Source organism: Chlorocebus sabaeus, chromosome 2, assembly GCF_047675955.1.
Source record: "Chlorocebus sabaeus isolate Y175 chromosome 2, mChlSab1.0.hap1, whole genome shotgun sequence".
Taxonomy (NCBI): Eukaryota; Metazoa; Chordata; class Mammalia; order Primates; family Cercopithecidae; genus Chlorocebus; species Chlorocebus sabaeus.
The window spans coordinates 33,770,115-33,785,034 of NC_132905.1; the positions used below are offsets into that span (position 1 = coordinate 33,770,115).

General features: G+C 42.8%; 1 protein-coding gene across 4 annotated transcripts in view; it reads left to right on the plus strand.

The window, feature by feature from the left end:
• Positions 1-14,920, plus strand: part of SLC23A2 (solute carrier family 23 member 2) — a 147,993-nt gene that overhangs the window by 12,982 nt on the left and 120,091 nt on the right. Inside the window, exon 1 of one of the 4 annotated variants that reach the window (XM_073007121.1) lies at positions 8,644-8,658. The exons of the other annotated variants lie outside the window; for them this stretch is intronic. The gene's annotated coding sequence lies outside the window, so the exon portion shown is untranslated. Of the gene's footprint in view, positions 1-8,643; positions 8,659-14,920 lie in introns of those variants that run through there. 4 annotated transcript variants of the gene reach the window in all.

The following is a 14,920-nucleotide window of genomic DNA, read 5'->3' on the forward strand; positions in this document are numbered from 1 at the left end:
TTTTTTTTTTGAGATGGAGTCTCGCTCTGTCGCCCAGGCTGGAGTGCAGCGGCCGGATCTCAGCTCACTGCAAGCTCCGCCTCCCGGGTTTACGCCATTCTCCTGCCTCAGCCTCCCGAGTAGCTGGGATTACAGGCGCCCGCCAACTCACCCGGCTAGTTTTTTGTATTTTTAGTAGAGACGGGGTTTTGCCGTATTAGCCAGGATGGTCTTGATCTCCTGACCTTGTGATCCACCCGTCTTGGCCTCCCAAAGTGCTGGGATTACAGGCTTGAGCCACCGCGCCCGGCAGTTTTTGTATTTTTAGTAGAGACGGGGGTTTCACCGTGTTAGCCAGGATGGTCTTGAACTCCTGACCTCATGATCCGCCTGCCTCGGCCTCCCAAAGTGCTGGGATTATAGGCGTGAGTTACCACGCGTGGCCACGTAGTGTTTTTTTTTTAGCGAACAAAGCTCAGCATCTTGACATTGACCCTGGAATCCTCACAGATATTCTTGGTAGTCTCTCCCTGATAGTGATAATTCTCTACATTTTTGTTTCCCTGCTGATTTGAAGATGACCTCAGATTTCTTGACGCGAGGAGTTTCGCGAGTGATCTTTCTTCAGGTTTGTCCCCAGGGCTTCTGTTTTAGCCCAGGCTGTTGGATTGTGCAGCTGCTCGCATCTTCTGTGTCATAGATCCTGACCTGTAGTCTTTGAAAATGTTGTCTCCCTCTGAGAAGTTTGATGGGTTCTTGTTCCTCTTCCTTTATTCTTTCATTCACTCAAAGATAAACTGAATACGTTAGCAATATCGATTTTGTTCCTTCTCCTTTCTTTCCTCCAGTTGACGCTTGGCTTCTGTTTCTTTTTGTGCTTGCTTCTGGACCCCTAGTGTGAGTTTGGGGACTGCATGTCCAGGCTGCCCACCTGCAGCCCTGCAGTCCCCATTTCCAGTGATGGTGCACCCTTCCCTGTGGAGCTCCCCACGTGATCTGCAGTAGACTTCACCAGCAGGGGCCTGAATTTAGTGGGAGTAGGAAGCTCCTCTGAGCCCTGAGAGGTGGATGGAGGAGGGAAGCATATTACTTGACTTACCAAAGGAGATACCAGGGTCAGCTTTACTTTTTCTGGTATTTAGTTCCATGCTTACAATGATGCTTTAAAGTGACTTCAGCTTTTTTTCAATTTCTCTTTTTGACTCTGAGATCTCACACTTACTGTTTTATTTCTTGAATACTGTCAACTGCTAAAATGTATTTTCCGGACGTTTTGTTTTGACTGACCCACTTCTCTCTATTTATATTCATCTGTGTGTGTGTGTGTGTGTGTGTGTGTGTGTGTGTGTGTACGTATCTCAGACAAAAGTTTCGAGGCCAGGCGCGGTGACTCATGCCTGTAATCCCAGCTCTTTGGGAGGCTGAGGTGGATTGAACCAGATGAGATTCTGTGGGCATGGCAGGAGAGGGACTCCCTATATCCAGGAGTTCGAGAGCAGTTTGGCCAACATCTTTACTAAAAATACAAACATTCGTTAGATGTGGTGGCAGGCAGCTGTAATCCCAGCTACTCAGGGGGCTGAGGCAGGAGAATTGCTTGAACCCAGGAGGTGGAGGCTGTAGTGAGCTGAGATTGCACCACTGCACTCCAGCCTGGGCAACAGAGGGAGACTCCATCTCAAAAAAAGAAAAAGTTTCATGGCCGGGCGCGGTGGCTCACGCCTGTAATCCTAACACTTTGGGAGGCCGAGGTGGGTGGATTGCCTGAGCCCAGGAGTTCGAGACCAACCTGGGCAACTTGATGAAACCTTGTCTCTACTAAAAATACAAAAAATTAGCTGGGCATTGTGGTGCACTCCTGTAATTCCAGCTACTCGGGAGGCTGAGGCATGAGAATCACTTGAACCCAGGAGGCGGAGGTTGCAATGAGCCAAGATCGTGCCGCTGCACTCCAGCTTGGGCAAAAAAAAAAAAAAAAAAAAAGGTTTCACACCACATCATATAACCTTTTTTTTGTGGCGAAAGGGGTCTCTCTGTGTTGCCTAGGCTAGTCTGGAACTCCTGAGCTCAAACCATCCTGCCCCTGCCTCTGCTGGGATTATAGGCACGAGCCACTGCATCCAGCCAGATAACCTTTTAGGCCGTGTCGTCTGAAATTTTCTATGCTGATTTCATGATAAAAATTTTGGTTATGATGTCCTAAATTGATATGGACCTTTAAGTAGAAAGGTTAATTCTTCGTACTATCCTATGGAAAAGGAACCAGACGAGATTCTGTGGGCATGGCAGGAGAGGGACTCCCTATATCCAGAATAACACGTAAGAAAGCTTCATTGAGATAATTTACATAAAATTCACTTATTTAAAGGATAGGCATCAGTAGTTGGTAGCATGTTCACTGAGTTTCATAACCACTACCATCTGGCTGTCATTTGTGGTTACTCTCCCTTCTCCCCTTTTCACCCAGCCCCTGGCGACACTAATCCACAGTCTATTTCTATAGCTGTGCTGTTCTGGACATATAAATGTCCAGACATAAATGTTCTGGACATATAAACCATATAAATGGTTTGGGCCAGGCACGGTAGCTCACACCTGTAATCCCAGCACTTTGGGAAGCCAAGGTGGGCAGATCACCTGAGCTCAGAAGTTGAAGTCCAGCCTGACCAACATGGTGAAACCCTGTATTTACTAAGAATACAAAAATTAGCTGGGCATGGTGGCGCGTGCCTGTAGTCCCAGCTACTAGGCACACTGAGGTGGGGGTATCGCTTGAACCCGAGTGGTGGAGGTTGTAGTGAGCGAGACTGTGCTACTGCACTCCAGCCTGGGCAACAGAGCGAGACCCTGTCTCAAAAAAAAAAAATGTGTTTTTTTGTGATAGACTTTTTCACTTAGCTTAATGTTTTCAAGGTTTATCCATATTACAGTGTATGTCAGCACTTTCACTTTATTGCTGAATAATATTCCATTGTATGGATGTATACCACATTTTTTTTGTCCATTAATTAGTTGATGGAGATTTGGGTTATTTTCACATTTGGCTGTTATAAATAATGCTGTTATGAACATCTGAATACAAGTTTTTGTGTGATCATCTTTTTACTTTTCTTGGTAGATACATAGAAGTGGAATTACTGGATCATATGGTAATTCTATGTTTAACATTTTGAGGAGCTGCCAAACGGTTTTCCAAAGTAGGTTCTTCAGGATTATATGAGGGTTCCAATTTCTCCGTGTCCTTGCTGACAATTGTTACTGCTGCTCTTTTTGATTATAGCCATCCTAATGGGTACGCAGTGGTTTTGGTTTGCATTTCCCTAGTGACTAATGATGTTCAACACCTTTTCATGTGTTTATTGGCCATTTGTATGCTACCTTTGCAGAGATGTCTATTCAAATTCTTGGCTCGTTTTTTTGTCTTTTTGTTTATGTTTGAGGCCAGGTCTTGCTATGTTGCCCAGTCTGAAGTGCAGTGGCTTGTTAATAAGAGTGATCATAGCTCACTGCAGCCTCAGATTCCAAGAGATCCTCCTGCCTCAGGCTCCTGAGTAGCTGGACTAGAGGTATGTGCCGGGTCATCCAGCTTTCTTTGCCCATTTAATTAGGTTACTTGTCTTTATATTGTTGAGTTGTAAGAGTTCTTAATATATTCTGCATGACTCCTTTATCTGGTATGTAATTTGCAAATATTTTTTCCCCATTCTATAAGATTCTTTTTCACTTCCTTGCTGTGTCTTTTTTTTTTTTTTTCTTGGTGAGACGCAGTTTCACTCTTGTTGCCCAGGCTGGAGTGCAATGGCGCGATCTCGGCTCACTGCACTCTCCGCCTCCTGAGTTCAAGCGATTCTTCTGCTTTAGCCTCCTGAATAGCTGGAATCACAGGCATGCACCACCATGCCTGGCTAATTTGTGTTTTTAGTAGAGATGGGTTTCTCCTTGTTGGTCAGGCTGATCTCAAACTCCCGACCTCAGGTAATCTGCCCACCTTGGCTTCCCAAAGTGCTGGGATTACAGGCGTGAGCCACCGCACCCAGCCTTGCTTGTTTCTTTTGCAATTAAAAAAGTTTTAAATTTTGTTAAAGTCTCTATGTATCTGTTTTTCTTTTCTTGCTTGTGATTTTGGTGTCATCTTAGAAACCACTGCCTAATCCAAGGTCATAAAGATTTACCCCCTCTCCATTTTCTTCTGAGAATTTTACAGTTTTAGCTCTTAAAGTTGGATCTCTGATCCATTTTAAGTTAATTTTTGTATATGTTTGAGTTAGGGGTCTACCTTCATTCTTTTACATGTGGACTTTTTCTTTTTTTTTGAGACGGAGTTTCACTCTTGCTGCCCAGGCTGGAGTGCAGTGGCGCAATTTTGACTTACTGTAACCTCTGCCTCCTGGGTTCAAGCGATTCTCCTGCCTCAGCCTCCTGAGTAGCTGGGATTATAGGTATGTGCTACCATGCCCGGATAATTTTGTATTTTTAGTAGAGACGGGATTTCTCCATGCTGATCGGGCTGGTCCTGAATTCTCGACCTCAGGTGATCTGCCTGCCTCAGCCTCCCAAAGTATTGGGATTACAGGCATGAACCACCGTGCCCAGCCACCCATTTGTACTTTCAGTTGTCTCATCACCATTTGTTTAAAGGATGACTCTACCTCCCATTACATTGTCCTGATACCCTTTTTTGAAAATCACGTTTAGGTTTATTTGTGGATTCTCAATTGTATTCTCTTAATCTACATGGCTACCCTTATCCTAGTATCTTTGTATGTGCTTATACCCCACTGTCTTAATTAGTATAGCTTCATATTACTTTTGAAATGGGGTAGTGGGAGTCCTCCAATTTTGTTGTTTCTCAAGATTGTTTTGACTATTCTGGATCCTGTGTATTTCCATAAGAATTTTAGGATCGGATCAGCTTGTCAATTTTTGCCAAAAAGACAGATGGGATTTTGAGAGTGATTGCATTGAATCTGAAGATCAGTTTGGGTAGTATTGCCAAGAATTACATATTTTTAACTGAAAAATTTCTTGAGACAATATTTATCTGCATGAGGAGCAGTACATTATGATAATTTCTTCTAGCCTAGTCTAGTCTACTTCATTCCATTTTTTCAAATTCAGAAATTGCCATTGGTCAGGCACGGTGGCTCATGCCTGTAATCCCAGCACTTTGGGAGGCCGAGGCGGGCAGATCATGAGGTCAGGAGTTGGGGACCAGCCTGGCCAACATGGTGAAACCCCGTCTCTACTAAAAATACAAAAATTAGCTGGGTGTGGTGAGGCACGCCTGTAATCCCAGCTACTGGGGAGACTGAGGCAAGAGAATGGCTTGAACCCAGGAGGTGGAGGCTGCAGTGAGCTGAGATCATGCCACTGCACTCCAGCCTGGGTGACAGAGCAAGACTGCGTCTCAAAAAAGAAAGAGGCCGGGTGCAGTGGCTCATGCCTGTAATCTCAGCACTTTGGGAGGCTGAGGTGAGGTCAGGAGATCGAGACCATCCTGGCTATCACGGTGAAACCCCGTCTCTACTAAAAATACAAAAAATTAGCTGGACATGGTGGCATGCTCCTCTGGTCCCAGCTACTCAGGAGGCTGAGACAGGAGAATCGCTTGAATCTGGGAGGTGGAGATTGCGGTGAGCCCAGATCTCGCCACTGCACTCCAGCCTGGGCAACAGAGCAAGATTCCATCTGAAAGAAAAAGAAAGAGAGAAAAGGAAGGAAGGAGAAGGAAATGGAAGGAAGGAAGGAAGGAAGGAGAAGGAAATGGAAGGAAGGAGGGAGAAGGAAATGGAAGGACATGGAAGGAAAGAAGAAGGAAAGAAGGAAAGAAATTGCCAACCCCAGCCACTGATTTGAGTTCTCTCTCTTATGGACCATTCATTATCTATTGTTTGAAAAATATGCTTCACGTCAGTGGTCCTCAACCTTGACAGCAAATTGCAATCACCTGGGAAACTTTAAAAAACTACGGATGCTGGACACATCCATGAGACTGGGATGCCGTTGATGAGAAATTCAGCCCAAGCACTTCCAGGTGATTCCAGGGTACAGCCAGAGCTGAGCACCATTGCTATAAGTAAACTAAAATTCAGATATTTTTAAAAGCCTTTTAAAGCTTTTTCATAGTCGACTGAATGGGATGGAAATGTGCATGTTGCTGACTTACAGGTCATTATGTGTCAATTTGATGACAAATGTATTAGGTCTGTTTGTTCACTTTCTCTTAATGTAATAGGACCTGTGATGCAGTTCTCTTGAGAAATTGAATGATTATGCTGTTGACTTGCCTGTGGGTGTGTAGGGTTGTCCCTGGTCTATGTAGAGAGCAAAGACAGAACAGAATGTTTGGAGATCATCTGTCATTTCTCAGGAATTTTCGTGTCTGCCTTTTTGCAGTAGGAAATGGATTGAGAAGAATATGTGGGAAATTCACAGCTATTTTAGGAATTGTCATATAGAGACCACTAAATCTGTTGGTTAGAATTACTGTTGATATATATGAAGCTATTGGTCAGAATTAAGGTCAGAATTAGTGGAAAAATATCTGGACTGGTGTCCTGTCTTAGGGAGATTAAGGAATATTAGGATTGTGGTGGAATGCTTATATATAAAGTAGCTTATTTTACTCGTTGAATATTCTTTTATCTGGTTATATTTGAAAGTAAAATGTGGCTGGGCGCAGTGGCTCACACTTGTAATCCCAGCACTTTGGGAGGCTGAGGTGGGCGGTTCACCTGAGGTCGGGAGTTCGAGACCAGCCTGGCCAACATGGTGAAACCCCATCTCTACTAAAAATACAAAAATTAGCTGGGCGTGGTGGCAGCTACCTGTAATCGCAGCTATTTGGGAAACTCAGACAGGAGAATCACATGAACCGGGTGGCGGACGTTGCAGTGAGCCAGGATTGCGCCATTGCACTCTAGCCTGGGCCACAGAGTAAGACCCTATCTCAAAAAAAAAAAAAAGAAAAAGAAAAAAGAAAAAAAGAAAGAAAAATGTGTAGATATACAATATATACAACTATTTTTTTCAAAGTAGAGATTATACGGAGGGTATTTAAGCCTGTTTTTTACTAAGCAATGTATCTTAGACATGTAACTAAATAGTCCTTTAAAACATGGTTATTCACAGCTCATTTGTGCTGAATACATCATGTTTTATTTGCCACATCCTTCTATTAGGTATTTAGCTTATGAGCCATTTTCTGCTGTGGTGGACATAATACAGTGGTGAAAAGCATTGTATCTAAATCTGTGTGCATTTTCCTGAGTATTTCTTTAGACTAAGTTGTTGGAAGGGATATCGTTTGCATTTCTAAGGCTTTAACACATACATAACATACATACCAGAGACCTCCTGCATTCAGGTTAACACACTGGGAAGTATTGCCATAATAAAACTTTTTTTTTAAAAGCCAATTTGAGTGAAGAATGGAATCACCATGTTTATTTTGCTTTTCTTTGACACCTAGTGAGTTTGAGCACTTTTTAATGATTCTTTTGGTCATTTATATTTTGTTCGGCTTACTGTGTTTTTTTGTCAGTTTTTCCAGTCTTGCATCTGTCTCTCTTTCCTGGTGATTTATACCAGTTATTTTTATATCAAGGACATGAACACTTTGATAAATATTATACATATTTTCCCCATTTGCCTGGTAATTTTGTGATGTATTGGAGAACTAAGTTTTATTTGCAGATCTTTTTCTTGATTTGATTTTCAAATTAGAAGTCTCATTTTTCAAACTTTAAAGTTTCAAAGGAAACATTTTTCTTAAAGATGAATAAAAATCTGTCAGAACATGATTTTGTTTAAAGTATTTTATAGATTTCTTTTCTTTTCTTTTCTTTTTTTTTTTTTTTTTTGAGACGGAGTCTTGCTCTGTCACCCAGGCTGGAGTGCAGTGGCCGGATCTCAGCTCACTGCAAGCTCCACCTCCCAGGTTTATGCCATTCTCCTGCCTCAGCCTCCTGAGTAGCTGGGACTACAGGCGCCCGCCATGTCGCCCGGCTAGTTTTTTGTATTTTTTAGTAGAGACGGGGTTTCACCGTGTTAGCCAGGATGGTCTCGATCTCCTGACCTCGTGATCCACCCGTCTGGGCCTCCCAAAGTGCTGGGATTACAGGCTTGAGCCACCGCGCCCGGCCATAGATTTCTTATTTGCTTGTCTACTAAAATAACGCTTGGAACAATCAGCTACTACCTTTGAATTTAAAAGAAAAGTAAAATTTGGAATTGAAGATTTTCCAATATTATTGTCTATATATTTTAATTTTTTTCATATATTTAGACATCTTTTTTGTAGAGGCAGGGTCTTTTCTATGTTGCCTAGGCTGGTCTTGAACTCTTGGTCTAAAGTCATCCTCCTGCCAGGGCTTCCCAAAGTGTTGGGATTATAGGTATGAGCCACCATGCTGGCTCCATTGTCCCAGTAAATGTGAACCTTAAGTTTGGGCGCTTTTGATGTTTAGACCCTTTGGGTACACATAAACTTTGGGTTGATGGTGCTCTTTTGTGTTAATTTCTTTTTCTTTTTCTTTTTTTTTTTTTTTTTTTTGAGTTGGAATCTCTCTCTGTTGCCCAGGCTTGAATGCAGTGGTGTGATCTCGGTTCACCGTAACCTCCACCTCTTGGGTTCAAGCGATTCTCCTGCCTCAGCCTCCTGAGTAGCTGGGATTACAGGTACAGGCCACCAAGCTCAGCTAATTTTTGTGTTTTTAGTAGAGATGGGATTTTGCCATGTTGACCAGGTTGGTCTCAAACTCCTGACCTCGTGATCCGCCCGCCTCAGCCTCCCAAAGTACTGAGATTACAGATGTGAGCCCCCGCGCCCAGCCCTTTGCAGTAATTTCTTAGTTTTGCTCCAGTAGTATTAAATTGGAGACTTTTGCATTATACTTAGATAATAGCCTTAAATAACTCTTTCTAATTTTATCCTGTAGGCTTCTTGTTTAAAAATCGGCATCTGTTTGTATTCCAGCTCTCGGGAAGCACTTGTCCTAGCTAGGTTTTAGGGGCTTGCTAGTCTTGTTGGCTCCTCCTTGAGGTTGTGGAGGTTGTGGAGGGGGGCTTAATGTGTGTAGCTTCATAGCATCTGGCTCAGCACAGCTCAGAATAGGTACTACACATGCCTTGTGTGCATATTCTGGCATTTTCCCTTTAACCATCCCTAGGAGAAATGAGACCAGTATGGGTTCTGGTTCTGGGGCTGCCTCCAACTGGGTGTAAGACTCTGTTTCCCCTCTGTGCCTTCCATTGCCAGTGGTGAGCCAGGTTGCAGGATTTCTAAGCACCTTGTATTCATTCTTTCCACCCCCTTCATTGAGCACTGTCTTTCGGCAGGGTGCTGGGGAGAAGCAGCCTGCCCAGGCTTAGCCATTTCTAGGTCGTCCTCGTTTTGAATTCACAATTCTGATCTCTAGTTACTTTAATCTGGTTATTATCTAATCGTGTTCACTCCTAGACATTTTGCAGAGGTTTAGAAAGTTTTGGGGCTGACAGACATAAAATAGGCTTTTCAGCTTAGCTGAAGGTCAACAATGCTTGTTCACACGCAAAGGCACAGTTTATGAAGGGAAAAATAGAACCATTTATGTTAACTGAGCTTGACTTATTAGCACCGATAGTTGCCATGGGAGTGTTTTTTTAAGTTTGTCATTTTGCCAGGAATGTAAATTGGGGCATTACTTCTTAGATCTTCATGTAATTAGGAGGATGGACAAAGCCCCTATTTTTCTTGAATCAGAAGTTTATTATCCCATTTATAATATGGGAGTAAGTAAGGAAAGGTGTCTTTAATTTTTTTGTTTGTTTTTGTAGAGACCCTTGTTATGTTGCCCACGCTGGTCTTGAACTTCTTGGCTCAAGCGATCCTCTTGCCTCAGCCTCCTAAAGTGCTGAGATTATACAGTGTGAGCCACTGCCAGTATCTTTAATTTTTTGATGATAAGTACAACTTAGGCATCGAGCAAAAGTATTTTTAGTGACTTGTCTTGCATATATATTTATGAATTTTGAGCTTTTAAAAAATCACAAATAGGCCAGGTGTGGTAGCTCACACCTGTAATCCTAGCACTTAGGGAAGCTGAGGCAGGAGGATCACATGAGCTCAGGAGTTCGAGACCAGCCTGGGCAGCATGATGAGATCTCGTCTCGCTCTCTCTTTTTTTGAGACAGAGTCTCGCTCTCTCCCCAGGCTGGAGTGCAGTGGTGCAGTCTCAGCTCACTGCAGCCTCTGTCTCCCCATTTCAAGTGATTCTCCTGCCTCAGCCTTCCCAGTAGCTGGGACTACAGGTGCATGCCACCATGCCCAGCTAATTTTTGTAGTTTTTTAGTAGGGTTGGGGGTGGGAGGGTTTCACCTTGTTGGCCAGGCTGGTGTTGAACTCCTAACCTCGTGATCCACCCACCTCAACCTCCCAAAGTGCTGGGATTACAAGCGTGAGCCACTGCGCCCAGCCTGAGATCTTGTCTTTATTAAGAAAATAAATAAAAATATAATACGTGTTCATTAATAATGGGTAAAGTAGAAAAGCAAAAAGAAATAGGACACCACCTGCATCTGAAACCCTGGGAGGATCCAGTTAATATTGTAGTAATTGTCCCAGAATGCCTGTCTTGCTGAAGAAGTCATGTTCATAAAGAGAGAGATGTTCTGCCTTTTTTCACTCCACTTTGTAATAGATCGTAACTATTTCCGTGTATCATCATAGAGTACTGCAGAATGGCCCGGTAGTATTTTATCATACAGTGTTTTACTATCGTAATTTATTCATGTAGTCCTTACATAGTGGATTCTACTTGTCCTACAATTGAAGTGTATACAATTACATTCATCTAGTTACTTTTCTAGAACAATGATTTTACTGGATATGCATTTTTGTTATTTTTTTTGAGATGCAGCTTCGCTAAGCCGCCCAGGCTGAAGTGCGGTGGTGTGATCTCGGCTCACTGCGACCTCCCCCCCCGCAACCCCCCCGGTTCAAGCGATTCTCCTGCCTCAGCCTCCCGAGTAGCTGGGACTACAGGCAGGCATGCGCCACCCCGCCTGGCTACTTTTTGTATTTTTAGTAGAGACAGGGTTTCACCATGTTGGCCAGGATAGTCTCGATCTCTTGGCCTCCTAAAGTGCTGGGATTACAGGCATGAGCCACCGCACCCAGCCTGGATATACATTTTAAAGGAGGTGGATATTAAACATTTTAAAATTATTTTGACCAAAAACATCTAGCTGAAAATGATGGTGAATATTTCTCTGATTTTGGAATGGGGAGGGACTTTCTTTTCTTTTTGGGATGAAGTCTTGCTCTTGTCCCCCAGGCTGGAGTGCAATGGCGTGATCTCGGCTCACTGCAACCTCTGCCTCCTGAGTTCAAGTGATTCTCTTGCCTCAGCCTCCCGAGTAGCTGGGATTACAGGTGCCTGCCACCACGCCCTATTACTTTTGTGCTAGAAAGTCCCTTCCTGGCCGGGCACGGTGGCTCACGCCTGTAATCCCAGCATTTTGGAAGGCCAACATGGGCAGATCACCTGAGGTCAGGAGTTCGAGATCAGCCTGGCCAACATGGTGAAGCCTTGTCACTACTAAAAATGCAAACATTAGTCGGTATGGTGGTGCATGCACGTAATCCCAGCTACTTGGGAGACTGAGGCAGGAGATTGGCTTGAGCCTGGGAGGTGGAGTTTGCAGTGAGCCGAGATGGCACCACTGCATTCCAGCCTGGGCAACAGAGTGAAACTGTCTCAAAAAAAAAAAAAAAAAAAAAAAGAAATCTAGGAATGGCAAGTGAGGTTAACATCGTATTCTTTCATTTTCTTTTTTTCTTACCACTGCACCAATGAAGAAATACATAGTTTTCTTCCCTTGTGCTTTGTCAGTTGGTCTGCTTTCCCAGAAAGAATTGGGAAGCTTTTTCATTTCCCATTTCTTACGAGGAAGGCTGGGAAATAACTAAGAATTTGTCTGGGCCTAGCACCTTTTGGAGAAGAGTAATTTGCTTTTGAAATTTTCTCAATTTATTGTTACTTGTTTAGGTTTTCAAAAAAATAGTTTTTGGCCAGGCATGGTGGCTCACACCTGTAATCCAGCACTTTGGGAGACTGAGGCGGGTGGATCACTTGAGATCAGGAGTTGGAGACTAGCCTGGTCAGCATGATGAAACCACATCTTTACTAAAAGTACAAAAATTAGCCAGGTGTGGTGGTGGGCACCTGTAATCCCAGCTACTTGGGGGAGCCCTGGAGGCGGAGGTTGCAGTGAGCTGAGATCACGCCACTGCACTCCAGCCTGGGCGACAGAGTGAGACTCCATCTCAAAAACAAAAACAAAAACACTGAAAAAATAGTTTTCCCCCTAAAATTGCCTGTTTCATCAAGATTTTCAAGTGCATACATGTGCTGCTTTTGTAAGTCCTTGAAAAAAATACAAACATTGGGAATGATAGTATAAGGAGTTAAAAATAAACTTAAAAAACAAAATGTGTTTTGAATTTGCCCTTGTTTTCGGAAGATATTTGTCATATTCAGGAAGTATCTTTTAATTTGCATTGAAGATATTTGGTTTTCGCTTTTTAAATCAGGAGGAAGTGTTTTGTCAGCCTTTTTGGCATCTACTGAATTGATATAATGATTTGGCTGCTCAAAGGTTCTGGCCTGTTATGATACTGGCCCTGGCATTCTCTCCTTCCTGCTTTTGAAGAGTTAACATCCCTTTTTAAGGAAATGATGGTGAGTCAGTGGTAGATGTTAAATAACATAGTAAGATACACAGATGGCAGTTCTGTATTATTTCCTCCCCAGTTTTTTGTTGAATGTTTTCTATATGAAGTCAGTGTCTGGAAACCACAGCATGTAGTATGTACTTTTGCACATCCTCATTAAGAAGCAACAGAAGCACTGTGAACAGATTCTTCAGAGTTCAGCGGGCCTTGATGGGGGAAAGTCATGTGGCCGTCAATGTGTCCCAAGTGATGTTTCCTCTGACCTGCCACAGCACTTGGGCTTTGATCTCAGCCCTGTAGCCTTGCATGCAAAGAACAGTGTGTGGTGGAGCCTGCGAATGGGAGGTGCTTTCAGCGGAGAGCTCTGCCAGAAGTTCAAGGATGCTCACTGATAGCTCAGTCTTGTTTTTGTTTGTATTGTGATTCCTTCTGCTTAGCTCCTTCCTCAGAGATTCCTTTCTCAAAAATCTATTTACATGTTCCCAGTATTAGAACCTCTGACCCAGTTCTGTGGTTTGGTCTCAATACTTGTTCTGAGCAGTAGTAAGTCAGTCAAGTCCTTCCAGCCATCTTGCCACTCAGCTTAGAAAAATACTCTCCAAAAACATGTCTGTAAGGAGTCATAGTACTTTCGCTTCTCCATTCAGAATTTTCCAATGATTTGTAACTAAAAATGACATTCTGTTAATTTGCACTTTGCCCTCATGGAGCCGTTTTTAATTAATAGTTTTTAAAAGGATTTGCAAAAGAAGCATACACATGTTGAAAAATAATTCTAGCTTGTCAGACTCGTATTTAGTAAATTGAGAAAGTCACACGATCTTTTCTTATGTCCACCCCACCACTTCAAAGCAGTTTGATCTGTATCCTTGCCAGTCCTGTTCTGTGTACACAAATGCATACTATGTAATTATCTTTTTAATAAAAGTGAAATCATAACCGCACATATTGTACAACCTGTATTTTTCAAGGAACTGTATTTGTTATTACAGTTTAACTGAAAGTAAGCCATTCTTTTAAAGTATCTCTTTTTTTTTTTTCATGTTTTTTCATTATTCCTCTTGACTAGACATTGATGGATGTCACCTTTGTGCCTCCCTTCTGACATTGCAAATTTCTGGTAAACATAGCTTAAGGCTTGGCATAGTGGCTCGTGCCTGTAATCCCAGCACTTTGGGAGGCCGAGGTGGGTGGATCACCTGAGTTGGGTTCAAGACCAGCCTGGCCAACATGGTGAAACCGTGTCTCTACTAAAAATACAAAAAATTAGCCAGGCGTGGTGGCGGGTACCTGTAATCCCAGCTGTTCTGGAGGCTGAGGCAAGAGAATGTCTTGAACCCGAGAGTGGAGGTTGCAGTGAGCCAAGATTGCGCCCCTGCCCTCCAGCCTAGGTGATAGATCGAGACTCTGTCTCATTTAAAACAGCAACAACAAAAAACCCCCCAAAAACCCCACAAAAAACCCCACATAGCTTAAGATAGATTTATGGAATGGAGATTTTATTTCGAGAAATAAATTACTTTTTGTTTTCCTTGCGTGCAAAATGTTTTAGAAAGGGAAGGACATCAGTTTCTTCATTCACATTCTAATAATTTAAAGTGAGTATTTTTTCCTAAACAGCAAAAGACCAGTGTTTAGTTTCCAAATTAAAAAAAAAGAAATAGACTCATTAGTGGTTCATTGAAGACTGGACTGGGACCAGTTCGATAGCATTTGTGTGCTATTTAACTTGGGGCCATTGGCGATGGTTGATGCTAACTTGTCCAAGAACAAATGGTAAAAGTTGATGTCTCAACATAAGGATTTTCAAATGAAAATCTGGCTGAACTGTTGGTTGCCTTTTTCTTCACAAGGGAGGACCAGGCTCATGGCTGGGGCTGTGATGACTGTTCCCAAGACAGCCACTGAGTCAGGCTCTGCGTTCCCTTTATTGTGGAACATTGCACAGATGCAAGAGTGGATAAAACATAGCCATTTAATAAATGGTAAAAGGAACATCTGTGTACCTGCTGGTATCCCGTTTAAGAAATAGAATGTGACCAGCTTTTTGAGAAGCACCCTCCCCATGTGCTAATCCATTTTTAAGAGGCTTTAAAAGAAGGTGACTTAATTTTTTTTGTTGTTAAATCAAAGGTCCTGTGCTGGGGAATATGGAGTTTAAAAATTATCAATGAAGAAATCCCAACTGATAGCAAATCAGTTTTTTTGCTTTTGTTTTGAGATGGA